A 17,082-nucleotide genomic window follows, 5' to 3' on the forward strand; every position below is an offset into this window, starting at 1 on the left:
GGGTGGTAGCTCAGGCTCTGAAGTTGTCATGGCTTCCACGTTGATGGCCTGGAGGAGGCCAAGGAATGAAGAGAGGTCAAGGCTGGAGCAATCACTTGCGCGGGGACAGCGTTCAAGGACTCCATCCACTCACCCACCCAACACTCCTGTCCCAGCCCGGCCCCACGCTCCCCATGCCCACCTCCAAAGAGGAAGAAACCTGGCTGCATAAATACTCTGTCAAGCTACAGTAGTGAAGACCGGAGGGAGCCGGCTGTGGAGAGAAGGAGAGAAAAGCAGGGCCGGCTGTCTGGACAAGCGTGGGGTGAGAAACTGTCAGGTGGTCTGGAAATACACAGGGGGGTATGCTGTGGACCGGCTCTGTGGGTCCCCTTCGGTTTTTAGGAAAGTGAGTCAAAGATTGGAGTTATTTTGAAATTCCATTTGTTTGTAGAACTCTGTTTGTTCTGCAGCTCCCTGAGGGTCCAGGCTGGGCAAAGACCACACGGGGAAGCAGACGATGGGCCTGGGGAAGGGTTTCTACCCCCTGGGCCCTGGGGTACCATAACCCTTGTGGAAAAGGAGTGAAAAGGGAGACGCTGGGGTGTGGGGTGTATGGAACAGGCAACGGTGGGAAGTGGGAGCGGTGCTGTAAGTGGAGGTGGCCTTGGTTTATATGCAGACACCTTGACTATTGACTTTATATTCTGCCTGCCAGGAAGCTGGAATCCCGGAGTCCTGACTGGTGGGCTGTAGGTGGGGAACTTCCCTTCCTTGTGTCCTCCGTGATGTCTGTTGTTGGCAAGTGGAAATAGGAGGGGACCATGGAGAGAATACTAAAGTTTAATGTCCTTTTTACGACCAACGTTTGTTGCTGGCGCCTTCCTCTTGGAAGAAGACACTGATTCACGACTGAACAACCGCTGCACCCGGAGAAAAAAGCCTCCTCGGAGTCTCTCGGTTGGTTTCTGTTTACAAAAACCGATGGTTTCCAAAAGCTCTTCAGAAAATGGCTGAGAGAAGTCAGAGCAAAAAAGTTAATGTTTTTATTTCTGTCTCTTTCTTTCCACGGAGGAGTCTGAAATTCTTGCTTTGGGCCATATGGAGTGGATATTCCAGAAGGAAATTATATACGGCTCTGTTTCTGCTCAAATGCTTTTCACTTTGTCAAGCAGACCCTTTGAAACAGCCTTCTCCTTACCTCAGATTCTGACATGAATAATTGTTTAATTGCCTTTCAGTCTACACAAGATAAGGACGCACGTCTCAAAATTGTGTAATTCTCTTAACCAAACAATAGCCGCACCACCCAGAGCATTTTTCAAAGAAAGAAAAGAATTCCTTACATATGTTAAGCATTTTATTCTTTGCAAAGTGCTTTGCTCTGGAGTGTTTTGTTAAATTGGATAATGCGTATGAAGCGCTGTGTAAATTGTATCATATAACAGAAAAGTAAGATTTTATAACAATTATTGATTTGATTTTCCATATAAGAAACTGAAGCCCGGGGGGGGGGGGGGGAAGTTACAGCCCAGATCACAGCCGTCAAGCTCAGCTCAGACAGAGGTTTGTCTCCTTCCTCTGTCCCAGTGGAGGCCAAGATCACCCTGGACCCACCAGAGACTTCCCGGGAGGGCTGGGGCCGGAAGCGGATCCACACAGGCGTGTTTCCTGATCTGGGTTACCTCCCCCTGACCCGCTGTCTCCCCTCACAGGCTTCAGGTAAAGACTTGCCTTTTTATCTTGCTCCTTTTCTGCCAGTCATTCTCGGCAGAGCCCTTTCCCTCAGGCTGGGACAGAGGAATTGTTACAATCCCTAGATTTAAAAAAACATAGGTTGCTTTCTCTTTTAAAAAAAATGTTGTCCCTGAAGTAAGTACACAACCCATTTTCTGTATTTTTTCAAAGCTGTCAGTAAATTCTCCTGGTAGGATGTCGTCTTTAGCTTCCAGTGTGTTAGGAGAAGGCCTGGGGCAGCCCTGCTGGGGGCTGGGGTCACAGGGAGTTGGAGCACCCACTATCCCATCCCCCACCCGCTGCCAGGACAGAGCCCACCTGGCGAGGCAGCAGGACGCAGGGCCGAGGAAGGTCCCAACGTCCGCTAACATCCCTGTGGGGATGTGCAGGGGAACCTGAGAGAAGGGGCTGAATGCAGGTGGGGACGGTGTTTCATGTGCCACAGGAGATGGTCCCTGTGCAGCAAAGGGCACACTCAGAGTGAAAAGGCGACCACGGAGTGAGAGGTAATATTTGCAAATTACATGTCTGATAAGGGATTAATATCCAGCATATATAAAGAACTCACAAGTCAACAGTAACAAGAAAACAACCCAAATAAAAAGTGGGCAAAGGACCTGAATAGACATTTCTCCAAAGAAGATATACAAATGGTCAATAAGCACGTGATAAGATGCTCAACTAATCATCAGGGAAATGCAAATCAAAAGCACAATGAGATTCCACTTCACACCCATTAGGGCCACTATTGTAAAAAACAAAACCCAAAAAGACCCTCAACAAACCAGAAAATAACAAGTGTAGGTGAGGACATAGAGAAATGCACTCTGTGTACTGCTGGTGGGAATGTAAAATGGTACAGCCACTGTAGAAAACAGTATGGCAGTTTCTCAAAAAATTAAACTTAGAATTAACACATGATCCAGCCATTTCACTTCTGGATATATACCGGAAATAATTGAAAGCAGGAACTCTAACAAATATTTGTATACCAATGTTCATAGCAGCATTATTCACAATAGCCAGAAGGTGGAAACAACCCGAATGTCCACTGATGATGAATGGATAAACAAAGTGTGGTACATACATACAATGGAATACTATCCAGCCTTTAAAAGGAAAGAACTTCTGACACAGGCTATAACATAGATCAACCTTGAAAACATAGGCTGTAGTGAATATAATGGCTAGAAGTTCCACCGGTGGAAGAGGTCCTTTATAATTGTTTTATGTGGAATTCTGAGTGTATAACTCTGGCCTAGGGGTGACCCAGCCTTATCCAGATAAATTATTCAGAGGTTTTATTTTTTTAAAGAAATGAGAAATCATCATACCTGACTAACTAGTGATTTGAATAAGATATTTAAACAGGAAAAAACTTTTTTTAAATCCTTGAAAGTATCTATCATCAGACAGGCATACCCTTATTTTTTTTTTAATAGTTGTATAAATGTCAAAAATTCACCTAAACTATATGGCTATTATTTGGAGTAGAATAGCGAATTACGTCAATGAATCTGTTAATTATCTTACTTATCAGAGCCCTAATTATGTTTCTATAACCTTTATGTATATCATAGAATGTCTATTCATGCCTCTAATTTTTCCAAATATTGAGATTTTTTTTTAAGTTCATCTGGGACTATAAAATGGATTTCAGGCAGCATTGTTGGTTGACTCTTGCTTCAAATTCAGCTAATAGTTGCATATACTTTGTCCATTTCCCTCCATCCCCATTCTCTACCCAGAAGCCAACAACTTTCTACTGGGGATCCATGCGGTTCCAGGGAAGCTGATTTCATGTCCATCTTCTGGGTTGGGGTGTGTAGTCTATGCTAAGCCAATCAGTGCCTTCAATCCCTCTGGACACAGACATTGGTTACAGAGCTGGCACGTGACCGAAGGAGGACCAGTTGGAATGGGTCTTAAGATTTTTTTTTTTTTTGGAAAGCCTGGGCAGGGAGGCTCTCTCTTCTCTTCTGGACTAGAAGCAGGAAGTACCATCCCTGAGAGCTGCTGGAAGCTATGGGGGACCTTAATAGGAGTAAGCCTTAGAATTTGACGCCAAAAAGGGCAAAGTGAAGAACCTTGATGGTTTAAGCCATTTTAAGAGAAGCTTTCTGTTACTTGCATTCTAACTGATAGAGCTTATCAACGATATATTAGTATACAACTAAACAGTTTACAAATCATCTGATCCTACTTCATTTTCACAACATCTCCACGGGGATATTCAGAACGGCTGTAATTCCTCTCATATTATATGAAGAAAAGAACCACAAAGGCATTGCCCCAGGTTAAACAGATGGTTAAGTTAAAAAGTTATGTGAGGATAGGCAGTATACTGTATTCTCAGCATCTTTTAGAGTACTTGTCAACTGGATAGAATAAATGTTGAAAAAATAAATACATTGAAGAACAAGAACCAACATAGAAAAAAGAGTAACAGGCTTCGTTTTAATTATTCATTCCTTTTTTCAACAAATATTTACCAAATGCCTACTATGTACCAGGCATGAGACTAAGTGTTCAAATTCAATACTTTCTGTGTCAGAACCTCCCATACAAAAAAAAAGAGAGAGAAAAGTGTTGAAGTCTTTAATATTCTTATGCTCTTTTAAAAGTTTCAAACAGTTAAGAGATTATTTAAAGGTCTGCAATGATTTGCTAGAGAGGATCCTTGTGTTTTAAAATCTCTTCTCTTTTCTGTTGCTTGTATCCATGGTTTCTGCCTCATTGAGCTCGGGTAGAAAGACACGTCGGTGGTTGTATGTTGTAAGTGCTCCATGCAGTCCAATACCTTGTAAGTACTGAATTACAGTCTCTTCAATGTCTAAGTCTTTCTCTTACAGTATGTTAGGATGTCTGCTCATTCAAATCTCTGGGGGACCATTAAGATGGACTTTTACTATTTTAGTATGTATCACAGTAGATCAAAAATCCATACTTAACCAGAAAAGGCAATATATAGAATTGAAACCCTGTCAGTTTTTTTTTTTTTTTAATTCACGTTCTTTTATTTATTTATTTATTTATGACTGTGTTGAGTCTTTGTTTCTGTGCGAGGGCTTTCTCTAGTTGCGGCAAGTGGGGACCACTCTTCATTGCGGTGCACAGGCCTCTCACCATCGCGGCCTCTCTTGTTGCGGAGCACAGGCTCCAGACGCGCAGGCTCAGTAATTGTGGCTCATGGGCCCAGTTATTCCGTGGCATGTGGGATCTTCCCAGACCAGGGCTCGAACCCGTGTCCCCTGCATTGGCAGGCAGATTCTCAACCACTGCGCCACCAGGGAAGCCCAACCCTGTCAGTTTTTAGAGTAACAAGAAAGTACAAGGAAGATTACCCTGTGGGAATGAGGCACTAACCAACTAGTCAGGAAAATAGCCTGAACTGTAATTTCCCAGGGATGGAATGTGGAACTGAAGAAAGACACAATCAAGAAAGGTAAGTCCTTATATCAAATAGAAACCTCAGAGAATTAAATCCACAGAATCAATGGATGAAAATTGTTTCATGATTTAAAAACTCAGCAAGGTTTTTTTCCCCTTCTCCTGTCCTGCATGAGAGCAGAGAAAAGAGCTGCTCGTTAGATGCCTTTTGGAGGTCAAATTTAGGAAAGTCAGCCGTGAGCAGTGAGTGGAAAGAGCAAACTCTTTAGAGAAGACTGAGCTGGGTTCAAATCCTACCTCTGATAATTCAGGCTGGTTACTTAATCCTTCCGAGATTCCTTTCCTCACCTGGAAAACAGTGATAATAGTTACTTAACAGGGTGCTGTGGCAGTCAGATACGTGCGTATCAAGTGCCTGGCGTATACCAGGCACGTAGGAAATGGCAGCTATTATTTTGTACTTTTTATATAAGTAGGACAAACTTGGACTTATTAAAAAAGCGTTGTCACACTTACTTCTTGCTTTTCTGATCAGAAAAAAAGATTTCTCTTCACAAAGTGTCCGATGGCACAGAAAGGAAAAAGCAAATGAAGAACACATGGTACTTTGCAGAGCATTGAAATTTCTTACTCAGAATTCAGTCACGGCTGCATAATGAGGGTGGAACACGGCCCTCGTGTACCTCTTACTGCTAAATTTACTACATTCATCTGAGAAAACGAGGGAGGCTTTGTTCACATCCTTGAAAACCACTCGAAGTGCCTCATGTTTCTGATATTGTCCTGCAGGACCTTGAGCAAACTAACAATAAAAGAGATGGATGACTGAGGATTATTCAGTGGGTTATTGGCAGCATTTCAGAAATGTTAAAAACAGTTTTGTAACTGTTTACTCATAAACTTGTGCTGTTTCCCCTTAGGTAATGTCTCTCATCTTTGAAGCTGAGTCCACGTCAGCTGTCAATGGCGTGGTCTGTTCCTGTTAAGGACCAAGAAGGAAGCAGAAGGGTGAGTGGTTGTGGGCCCCCTCCTCGTCCCCTCTGGTGATGGATCTGGAGCACACTGGGTCCTGGTGCAAGGCTACGTGTGGGTGGAGGCAGCTCTGAGCCGAGCCCAGAGCACGGAGGCTGAGCGGGGTGGCCTCGCCAGCCCTCCGACCTACTCCTTATCTACACTATTCTGATTAGAGAAAATAACAAGGCGAAAGTTTGCAAATATTGTGCAGTAGAAGTGGCAATCTTGCATAATACTAATAAATTTGCCATGAGGTTTACAGAGAATCAAAGAAATTTAGGAAATGGAAGTTTTTTGGGTTTTTTTTTTCCAGCTGAAATACATAATAATAACCACTTCTAACTTTTTAAGTTATAAAACTTGAATTTTACTCTTTTTTTGGACAGGGTATAAAGTCAACTCTGTGATATTCTAAAGGTATAAAGTGTCGTTGACATGTTGAAACCATACCTTTACGCTATAAAATCTCAAATGCCTCCCTGCTCCCGGCTTTAGTAAGCTTATTGGTCATTCAGAATCAGGGAAACTTAGAGCTGAAAATTCTCACTTCTCCTCAAAGTCTTGGAAGAAATTCTCAAACCTTTCAATTCTGTGTCTCACGCCTTTCACATCCTAAAGTTGAATTTGGTGGTAATTATGTACACTGCTATGTCACTTAATACTTTTCAAAATGTGTATATTCACAATATAACAAGCAGGGGAGATTTCATTGTTTTCACTTTTTGAAGGAGAACAATGCTGTTCAAAAAAATTGAGTTGGATAATGATCACTTTATAGAATCACTGAGTCTATGGGAGAAACCGTGCATATTAGATACAAGTTGCCAAATAAGCTTGCTATAAACTCAATTTTTAAATGTAAAAATGAAATTATAAGTATTTTTGGAAGAAAATAGAATAATTGCTATAATTTGAAAGGTGATTGTAGAGAAGGATTTTATAACCATGACTTCTAGGACAAAAGTCATAGTGGAAAATATTGCTAGATTTGTGTACTTAAAACTTACACATGCACACAAAAAAAACTTCTGAATGGTGAAAAATATACTCTGATATACTTTGGCATTTAACAAAAGTTAAAGGCAGACGATAAACATAAAAATATAAGGAACACCTATAATATATAAAGAGCTCTTACAAACCAATAAGGAAATGATGAATCCATATGTTAACAATGGACATAAATAGCAAATTCCCAGTGGAAAAATTAAAGTAGCCAATAAACATACACAAAAATGTTTAACCTTCCTGGTATCAAAATAAATAAAAATTAAAACAATAAAACTCCCCAACCTGATGAAAAAAATAGAATAGGATGAAAATATCCAGTATTATCAAGAATTTAGGAAAAGAGGCACCTTCATGCTATGCTGCTGGGATGTTAAAGTGGTAAAACATTTTGGAGAGCAATTCAGCATTATGTATCAGAATCCTTAAAAAGGAGCACAGCATCTGACCCAGCTTCTAGCCATAAATTCTAAGCAAGTAATTGGAAAAGTTGCCAAAGATCCAAGTGCAGAAATGTAAATGGCAGGTTTTTTTTTTAATAATAGTGAAGAATGAGAAACAACCTAAAATACTGACAATATGAGGTCATATATATCATAATTAACCCACAAAAAAGAAGATCTACCAAATATCGTGAATAGTTTGATGTATTTGTTTAAGAAAAATGCATGTATATATTAATGAATACACAGACACACAACACACACACAGAGAACAGTGCCAGTCTCTGTCTCAGTGCTTTACATATAATATTCCATTTAATTCTCACTACAACCCCGTGATGTCGGTGCTATAAAGAACTCTACAGCACAATTGAGGAAAATGAGGCAGAAAGAAGGCAGCATTTGCCTAAAGTCACACAGCTGGCAAGGGCAGAGCCTGAATTCCCGTCCAGGTCCTGTGGCTCCAAGGCGCCTGGTCTTAACTACCAGCCCGGCTACACTGGGTCAAAAAGTGTGCTTTGCGCACTCACTTTACACAGAGAAAGAAAGGAATGAGGGTCACACACTGCCCAGCCTTCAGTGCTGCCTCTGATGGGGGAAGTTACAGAGGGAAGACTTCTGTTTATTAATTTGAAATTAGAGCAACGTCTTCTGATTTTTCCACGCTTGACACACATCCCTTACTGGTAACAAATTACAAGCTTTTCAAAGCTGCAAGATTGTGGAAAATGGTGAGGAAATATTCATTCTCCCCCTCATTCCGCTGTTTTGGTAACTTACAGACCAAAATAGGATTAAGGAAGGGCCGACTCAGCTTTCCCAACCCCTGTCTCTGCTAAGCCCTTGATTGTAAAGCCTCACAAGACACAAAATGTGTTGTTTTTTGTTTGTTAAATTTCACTCCTTTCTGAACATTCTGTGCCTGTCCTTTTTTTCTTCTAAAAGGATTACTGCACTAGGGCCCAGCATTCCAAAGGCCTGACGTTGGGACCGGGAGTTCGGGCCCCTCTTCCCACTGCTGTCGGCCCGACATTGCCAAGATCCTTATTATTTCTGTTCTGTGTTTTCTCAAAAATCCCAGAGGATCTTGGTGAGAGGAAAATTCTTATTTTTTTCCTAACTCAAATCATTTTGGCTCTTGAGATTGTAACAAATACCAAGGGGCCTAGAAATAGTACAGTGTTTCCTGGTATAAAAAGACAGAACACACTCAGGGTTGTTTTCTCTAAATCTGTGTCAACTTTATCTGCTCCGAGGTGGGGCTGGCTGGATTCTTCAGCAACAAGAGAGATGTCCGTGGTGATGCTGGTATAATTCTCTGGAACTGGTCCTGTGCACCCTTCCCCCGTACAAAGGACTTTGCACACACTATTTTCCTTAGTGCGCCACACAAAAGCGAGGTGGGGGGTAAAAGCATCCCCACTTCTTCACTTCTTCAGGGCTCATTAGTTTAGATGCTTTTGTGCAGGCAGAGTTCGCAAGTGGCAGAACCAGGATCTTAACGCAGTTCTGTCCAAGTGCCAAGTCTGTGCCTTGACCACTGAGGTCAGGGTCTAAGACTGGAGATAACTACTGACTCTGTGGAGACTGAAAGTCCACTCCCCAATCCCTCACCCACCCTAGAGAGCACCAAGGCCAAGGGACTCGACCAGTGTTTGTGGAATGAATGAATGGGTGAATGAACGTGTGGACAGGGTACTGCCAACCTGCCAGAGTGTGAAAGTGGCCGTGAAGTCAGGTTACTTTTTCTTTTCTTTGAGAGAGAGGTTTGGGGGGTTGAGGGTCTGGGTTTTGGGGGTGGCTTTTATTCTCCTGTGGTCTGGAGTCTCTTCCATGGTGGGGTGTGGTGGGGTACCTTATGCTACGGAGAGATTGCGGGGGCAGAGTGCTGCCTCCAGCACAGGGAGGTGTCCTGACGAGGGGAACTCACTCCAGACTCCAGTCTGGACCCAGAGCAGGGACTGGCACGTGTTCTCTGTAAAGGGCCAGGCAGTAAATATTTTTTAAAACTAACTAATCTTTATTTTTAATTGAGGTAATGCTGGTTTATGACATTACATAAGCTGCATGTGTACAGCATTATATTTCTACTTTAGACGTAAATATTTTAGGCTTTGAGAGCCAGGCATGCCCAACCCTGCTGTTATAGCAACAGCAGCCAGATGTCAGCAAGAGTGTGGCTGTGTGTCAATAAAACTTTATTTATGGACACTGAATTTTGAACTTCTTAGAAGTTTTAGGCATCATGAAATATGACTCTTCTTTTGATTTTTTCTGACTATTTAAAACACATCCATAATCACAAGTGTACAGAAACAGGTGACAGGCTGCACTTGGCCTGGGGACCATGTTTTGCCCACCTGTTCTGGAGTCAAGGCCAATGAAAGGAGTGAACCTATCCATCTAGGGTGTCAGTTCAGCCACCTGGGGTAGGAAGGGGCTTAGGAAAAGTGCTTCTCCATTGTACCACCTCTGCAGCTTCAGGCAAGTTACAGGTGTTCGGGGTGCATCTATTTCTCCATCCATACAATGGGACTATGAATAATCCCTAGCTTGGAGGATGCAAAGGGATAATCCATTGAAGGCACTTAGGACAGGGAAGTCTTCACTAAATACTAGCCATCATCGCTACGGTTACTATCGTGGCTAATGCTGTAACTGGGATGCAGAAAGATGCAAAATCCCAGCAACAGTTTGTCGTGCTTATTTCTTCCAGGGACAGCAGTGATTTTGAGGGTACTGAGGGGGTCCCTGGGTCCATCTCTCTGCCCTCCCAATCTGCTCATTTTAGAGTCTTAAGTGTTCAGAGTTGGAACCTCTTATTCCAACAAGACAAGTTGCGGTTGGAATCTTATCAGCAGCCACTATTACAGAGCCAGCTCCAACCAGTGAGATTTCAAGTGCATCCAAACGCATTAGAAGTTCTGGAGATGCCCTTGGTTCCCTCCTGTATCTAATTAAGACTTTGCAGCCTGACACTCTCCACCATGTATCTGGATGCCTTCACGTCCTCCTCCTTTCTTCCCTTTGTCCTCCTCCATCTCCTCTTCCAACAGCTATTGCATACTTGTAACTGGCTTGGTTTGAGGTCCCTAGAGGCAGGCAACAGATCTTAGGCAACTTTGCACCCCAAGCATCCCAAGCCCACACGAGCATCCAATCAGCATTTGTAAAATTGAATTGGCCGTTTGTTCCCACACTTGGTTGTCGTCGACACAGCACTCTTCTCCAGTCATCTGCGCTTCCTCCAGAGGCTGTCCTTGTGCCAGGTGCTTCCAGCTGCTACAACATCCTAACCCACATTCGCCTCCGTGCCCACATCACTCGGTGCCCCACCAGCAATTAAAGAGGTTTAACCAAGGGGGCTTCCCTGGGGGCGCAGTGGTTAAGAATCCGCCTGCCAATGCAGGAGACATGGGTTCGAGCCCTGGTCCGGGAAGATCCCACATGCCGCAGAGCAGCTAAACCCGTGAGCCACATCTACTGAGCCTGCGTGCCGCAACAAATGAAGCCCATGCACCTAGAACCCGTGCTCCACAACAAGAGAAGCCACCACAATGAGAAGCCCATGCACTGCCCCCGCTCGCTGCAACTAGAGAAAGCCCATGCGCAGCAACGAAGACCCAACGCAGCCAAAGATAATAAAAAAATAAATAAAATAAATTTTAAAAATAAAATAAAATAAAGAGGTTTAACCAAATCTCCAAAGAACGTAACAGGATGAACCAGCTGGCCTGGGTAGGCTTGCATGTGAACTCTGCCACGGAGAGGGAGTGTTTATTTGGGCAGACAGTGAACTCAGAGATGAACACAGCCAGAGCCCAATGAGGTCAACATACAGGAAAGGAAGTGAAATTTTCCATTCCAGTTCAGCCATGACTAAAGTTGTCAGGAACCAGTGCAATAACTACGAGTTTGAAGCGCTTTGCATGGGTAAATCTCTTTGCAAATCTGGGCTTTTATTTTCCCATATGTTCTTACTTTAGCTTTCATAAGACTTCAACAGCTACAATTGCAGAAAAAGTGATTCAAAGCATGTTCAGTATAATTTTGTCCATTTAATGAGCAAACACTCAGAAGTCCGTATTATGTGTCAGGTACCGTTCTAAGAACTTTATGTATAATGACACAACGCTGCCCTTCATTCATTTATTCATTCATTCAATAAAAATAAATCGGATGTATTCTGTGAAACCACACTGTGCTAGGAATGAAAAAGGCATCGGGTACAGTTTTCTCTCTCTCTCTCATGGGCTTAGTGGGAGAGACAGACAAAGAAATCAACAGCACGATGCCTGGAAGAGGGGCACGCACAGCAGGTGTCATTTGTCCCGAGGATGAGGAGGAAGGGCATGTAACCTGCCCTGAGTAGGTGATGTTTAAGCCGCGTCGTGAAGGGTGAGTGCGGGGCTGCAAAGGGAGCAGGGGCAGTGCCCCTGGAGGAGGCTGTTCACGGGCCTGAGGGGCAGCCGGCCTGTACCTGAGGGAGTGGCCAGCGCCACCCCACAAGCCCAGAGCAGAGGGTGTGGATCTGAGGCTGAGGCGGGGTCTCAGTCTGCTCAGGCTGCCATACAAAAAACCCAGGGACTGGGGTGGGGGGTGGGGGGGCGGGGCTGATACAACAGACATTTATTTTCTCACAGCTCTGAGCCTGAAGTCCAAGATCAAGGTGTCGGCAGTTTAGGTCCCTCCTGAGGCCTCTCTTTGGCTTATAGATGCTGCTCTCTTGCTCTGTCCTCACATGGCCATCCTTCCGGGCAAGGCTGTCTGGTGTCTCTTCCTCTACTTATAGGGACACCCATCCTATTGGATGAGGGCCCCTCCCTCACGGGACACAATTCATCTGAATGCCACGAGGAGGAAGAGGGATGGAGGGGGTGAGGCCAGTATGGCAGCTACTGAAACAGTCCGGGGGAAGAGTGATGGAAAGCTAAGTGAACAACAGCATTGGGCGTGGAAAGAAAGCGGGAGATTCTTGAGATTTGTATCAGTAGAAGAATCTGCAGATGGAGGCAGCCAGTCGGCTGGGAGGACATGGGTGGAGGGAGGAAGTCAGTGGGTGGGGTGACTCGAAAGTTCTGAACCGAAGGATGGCGACGCTTCCTGGAATTAGGAACAGGGCAGAAGGAGCACAGCCGGAGGTGGAAGGAAGATGGCGAGTTAACAGGGCCAGTGGAAAACCACGGGGAGAGTTTAGCAGGGAACTGGGATGTTAGTCTAAGAATCTGAAAACAGGTCTGGCCTGCAGCTAGAGATTCGGGAAACGTCAGCTAGCTTGGGGCCAAGGATTTGCAGCCAAGGATTTGAACGAGGTCACCCAGAGAAAGAGAAGGTGGCCAAGGACAGACCCCTGGGACTCAGGAAAAGGAGTGGCCTGAGAAGTGGGAGGAAGACCAGGAGATGAGAGGGAGCTGGCACTGACTAAATGTGGGCCTGCACCGTGCCAGGCGCTGTGCTAGGTGCGGTGACAGCATCTCATGTGACTCTTACAGAAGTCCCCTCTTGTAGGTGTAAAGCAAACGCTTAAAGAGCACTTACTGCATGCCAGGCACTGTTCAGAATAATTTGTGGTAGATCATCGAGTTCTCACCAAGCCCCACCATTTACACACGAGGAAACTGCAGCACACAGGGGTGATTGCTCATGATTGCAGAGCTAGACATGGAACTGGATTCCAGGTGATAAGGCACCAAAGGCTGAGCTCAGAGCCACAATGCTATTCTGCCTCCACCTGCCTTGCACTGATTTTAGGGATGAGAAAGTCAAGGACCAGACAGATGAAGACGACATGGCTAGTAAGTGTCAGAGTCAGATTTTAAACTGAAATCCTTGCACTTTCCACTGTCTGTGCAACTTCTTCACAAGCTAAGGGAGGAGAGAATTGCAGGGACAAGTGTCATCTAGTGAGATTAGGACAGAAAGCATCTGTTAGATTTGGCCACACGGAGGCCACTGGGGACTCAGGAAGGTCAGTTTCAGTCATGTGATGGGGCGGAAGTGAGGTGGTGAAGTCTTGAAGAGTGAATGGCGGGCTGGAATTTAGAAGATCCTTTCAGGGAGTTCGACTATAGAGAGAAGGCGAGAGATGGGAGAGCAGCTAAAAAGAGAGGTGGGATATAAAAATGTTCAAAAAATTATTTTTTTGTTTAAGAGGGAGAAACTTGCAGGTATTTGTATGCTGACAGGAAATCCAAGGATGGGGGTTGTGGTGGTGGAGAACTGGCTTTCAGTCTGCTGTGAGTTTGGTTAATTGGAATCAGGGTCTCTGGGTCTGGCTGACTTGAACCTCCAAACCTGCGTAACCGAGCCTGTAAGCCAGTGACGTCACCAAAGCACAGTCACCCCAAATGGAGCACATGGGGATGGCGAGGTCTTGATTGTCTTGCTTTAACTGCAAACATAGCCACAGACTCACCCATGTGTGATTGTTCTGCTATGAACAGTCTCTAAATTTGAATGGTAACATCACAGCAAAGCTGTTATGTTCACTTGTAATCTAAGAACTACAAATGTAAATAGCTATGAGGTACCAAAGATTTGAAACTATGAGAATTCATTGCTGGTGAGAAGACAATTTGATACAATTCTTTTGGAAAACAATGGTACATGTTTCAACGGCCTCACATGTTGTCATATCACTTATCTCAATAATTCCATTTCTGAGAGTTTGGATAAGAAAAATTAAAGTGCAAAGATGTTCATCGCAGCATTGTTTATGATAAGAAAAAACTGGAAACAATGTAAGAGATCAAGAGCAAAGAAATGTCTAGACAAACAATAGTACATCCACTTGATGGAAAATAACATAGTGGCTTAAAATAATACTTACAGGGCTTCCCTGGTGGTGCAGTGGTTTAGAATCCGCCTGCCAATGCAGGGGACATGGGTTCAAGCCCTGGTCCGGGAAGATCCCACATGCTGCGGAGCAACTACTGAGTGCCACAACTACCGTGCACCACAACTACTGAGCCTGTGCTCTAGAGCTCACGAGCCACAACTACTGAACCCGTGTGCCACAACTACTGAAGCCCGTGTGCCTAGAGCCCATGCTCTACAACAAGAGAAGCCACCGCAACGAGAAGCCCACACACCACAACGAAGACCCAATACAGCCAAAAATAAATAAATAAAATTTTAAAAATAATAAAATAACACAAAGACAATTTTTGTATTGTCTATATATATATAAAGAAAAAGAAACTACACATGAAAAGATCTCTATAGCTCTCCACTGATTAGCATTAGCTGGCATTACAATGAACATTATTCTTTTCTGTTCACTTTTTCATATCCTTCTCTGACATTTTGGTAGTGCATAAATTGTCCATAAAGAAATGCAGGTGTTTTACTGAACATGCATCAAATGAAACCTCTAGATAACACATCAGGAAAGCATCTTTAAAATGTTTTTATTATGTTCCACATCATTTTTCTGTTCTAAACTATACACATTCGTTTGGAAAATGCAGAAAAATTGGAAAATCAGAGAACTATGGAAAAGCAAAGAAAAATCTCATTGAATTCTTCTATTCAGGTAATAAATGTTGATATTTTACTGCAATGGAAACATATTTTGATGGGAGGGACCACTGTGCTCATCTTAACCAAGTGCATATAACTCTGACATAAAACTCTGATGTTACACTTCACCCCCCAACAAAGTCAAATCATCCATAGACAGTGCAGGTTTCAGGGTGATCAGTAGTATTGAGCTTGGTCCATGTGGGGTTGGGTGGGGCAGCCCACTGGACCTGCCCTCATGGACCTTATAATTGAGAAAGCAACTTTTGGAGCTGCTATTGTTGTTGTTGGGGCTCTAGTCCACCAGTAGATCAGAGAGAGGCTATAAGCAAAATATAACTAGGCTTCAGCAACAAGTCTGGACATGGCGCCAGAAGACTAACTGCGCTCATCCCTGCATTTTTCTGTTACTTGAGGAAAGGGCCACCCTCTATTCATTCACCTTGGGATCTCCAGCAACCACTGGCCCTGGAACACAGCAGGCGCTCAACAAACATTTGTGAAACTCAACTAAAGGCTTGGGTTCAAATTCCTATCCCCTCACCTATTAGCTAGGTGTTTCCATCCACTCCTTTGGCTTTGATCTCTGTCTTTGAGCTAATGGCTTTCAAATTTCAATCATTAATCTTATCTTCGCTCCAAAACTCCAGACCCAGCTCACTAGCCGCCTCCCGGGCTTGTCCAGCTGGGTGGTCCATAAGTAGCTCAAAATCAGTATGTCTCCACCTGTACTCATCATATTCCTTCCCAAATTGGCTCCTTCTGCCACGACCCCTGGCTTCATTAATGGCATCACCCTGGAGGTACCCAAGCGAGAGACTAAATGTCTCTCTACTCCTTTGCCTCGCTCTTTCCTCTTCCATTGATTAGCTCATGAAATCATGCTGACTCTAGTTCAAAAACGTCCCCAATTCATCCTGTCATCTCCACTCCCACAGCTGCTGTGTCAGACCTTCATTAAATCTTACCTGGACCATTGCATCAATCTCCTCCCTGGTCTCTGGCTCCAGTCTTCCTGTTTCAAAACCTCTTCTACGTGGCCATAACCGAAGGTATCTATCTAAATTCAGGCATAATTATACCACTTCCTTCCTTCAAAGCACTCAAAGTCTCCCCAATGCCCTAAGAATCCGAATTCTTAGACAACTCAAAGGGCCTGTCACAATCTGGCTCCAGCTTCCCTTTCTGGTCTCATTTCTCACAAAACTCACCCTCTCTCACGCTAAATAGGCATTGCCTGCTTTGGCCACACAATTTTCCACTCTTCCCCCAATAGACCATAGTTTCTCTCTTTGCATAGGTTTGTCCAGGATCTTCTCTCCTAGCTTCTTATTGATGGTGCACCTGCCCTGTATTCAGAGTCCAGACCATTTGTTACCCCCTCTGAGAACCCTTGCTGGGACCTGCCAGGTAGAACCAACCACTCGCTTGACCTTGTTCTCATAGTACTTAGTCCATACATCTAGTATAGCTCTCATCTTGATCGAGTCCTTTGTTTCTTGTTGTTTTGGGTTTTTTGGTACGTCAGTGTTTGGGGTGAGAATGAACACCTGAGTAGGGTGTGACAGGTCTACTCCCGCTGCCACCTCCCTCCCTGTGAACAGCCCAGCCTCTGGGTCTTACCTACAGCCTCAGCCCCCTCTACATAAACCCTCAGTGCAGTGATCCCCAGGCTTCATTCTGTGAAAGAATTCCCTTGGGTGCTTGTTTCACAGGCAGACTCCCCCTTCCTCCCGCAAAAGACTGATTGAGTATCAGGGCATGCTGGGCAAATTAGATTTGCTCAGAGAGACTCAGTCATGGGGACGGATCCTGGGGCAAAGGGACCCATATCTGGAGAAAGGAGTGAATGGAGCTCATTTATATTCTAAGATTTAATGAGAGGTGACAGAAAGACTCTTCATTCCACATGATTCAACCTATGCAGGGTCCAGCTGGGGATACACAAAGACAAGTTAAAAATATTCTCTAAGTTCTACTCAAACTTTCG

Source organism: Balaenoptera musculus, chromosome 18 (genome assembly GCF_009873245.2).
Source record: "Balaenoptera musculus isolate JJ_BM4_2016_0621 chromosome 18, mBalMus1.pri.v3, whole genome shotgun sequence".
NCBI lineage: Eukaryota > Metazoa > Chordata > Mammalia > Artiodactyla > Balaenopteridae > Balaenoptera > Balaenoptera musculus.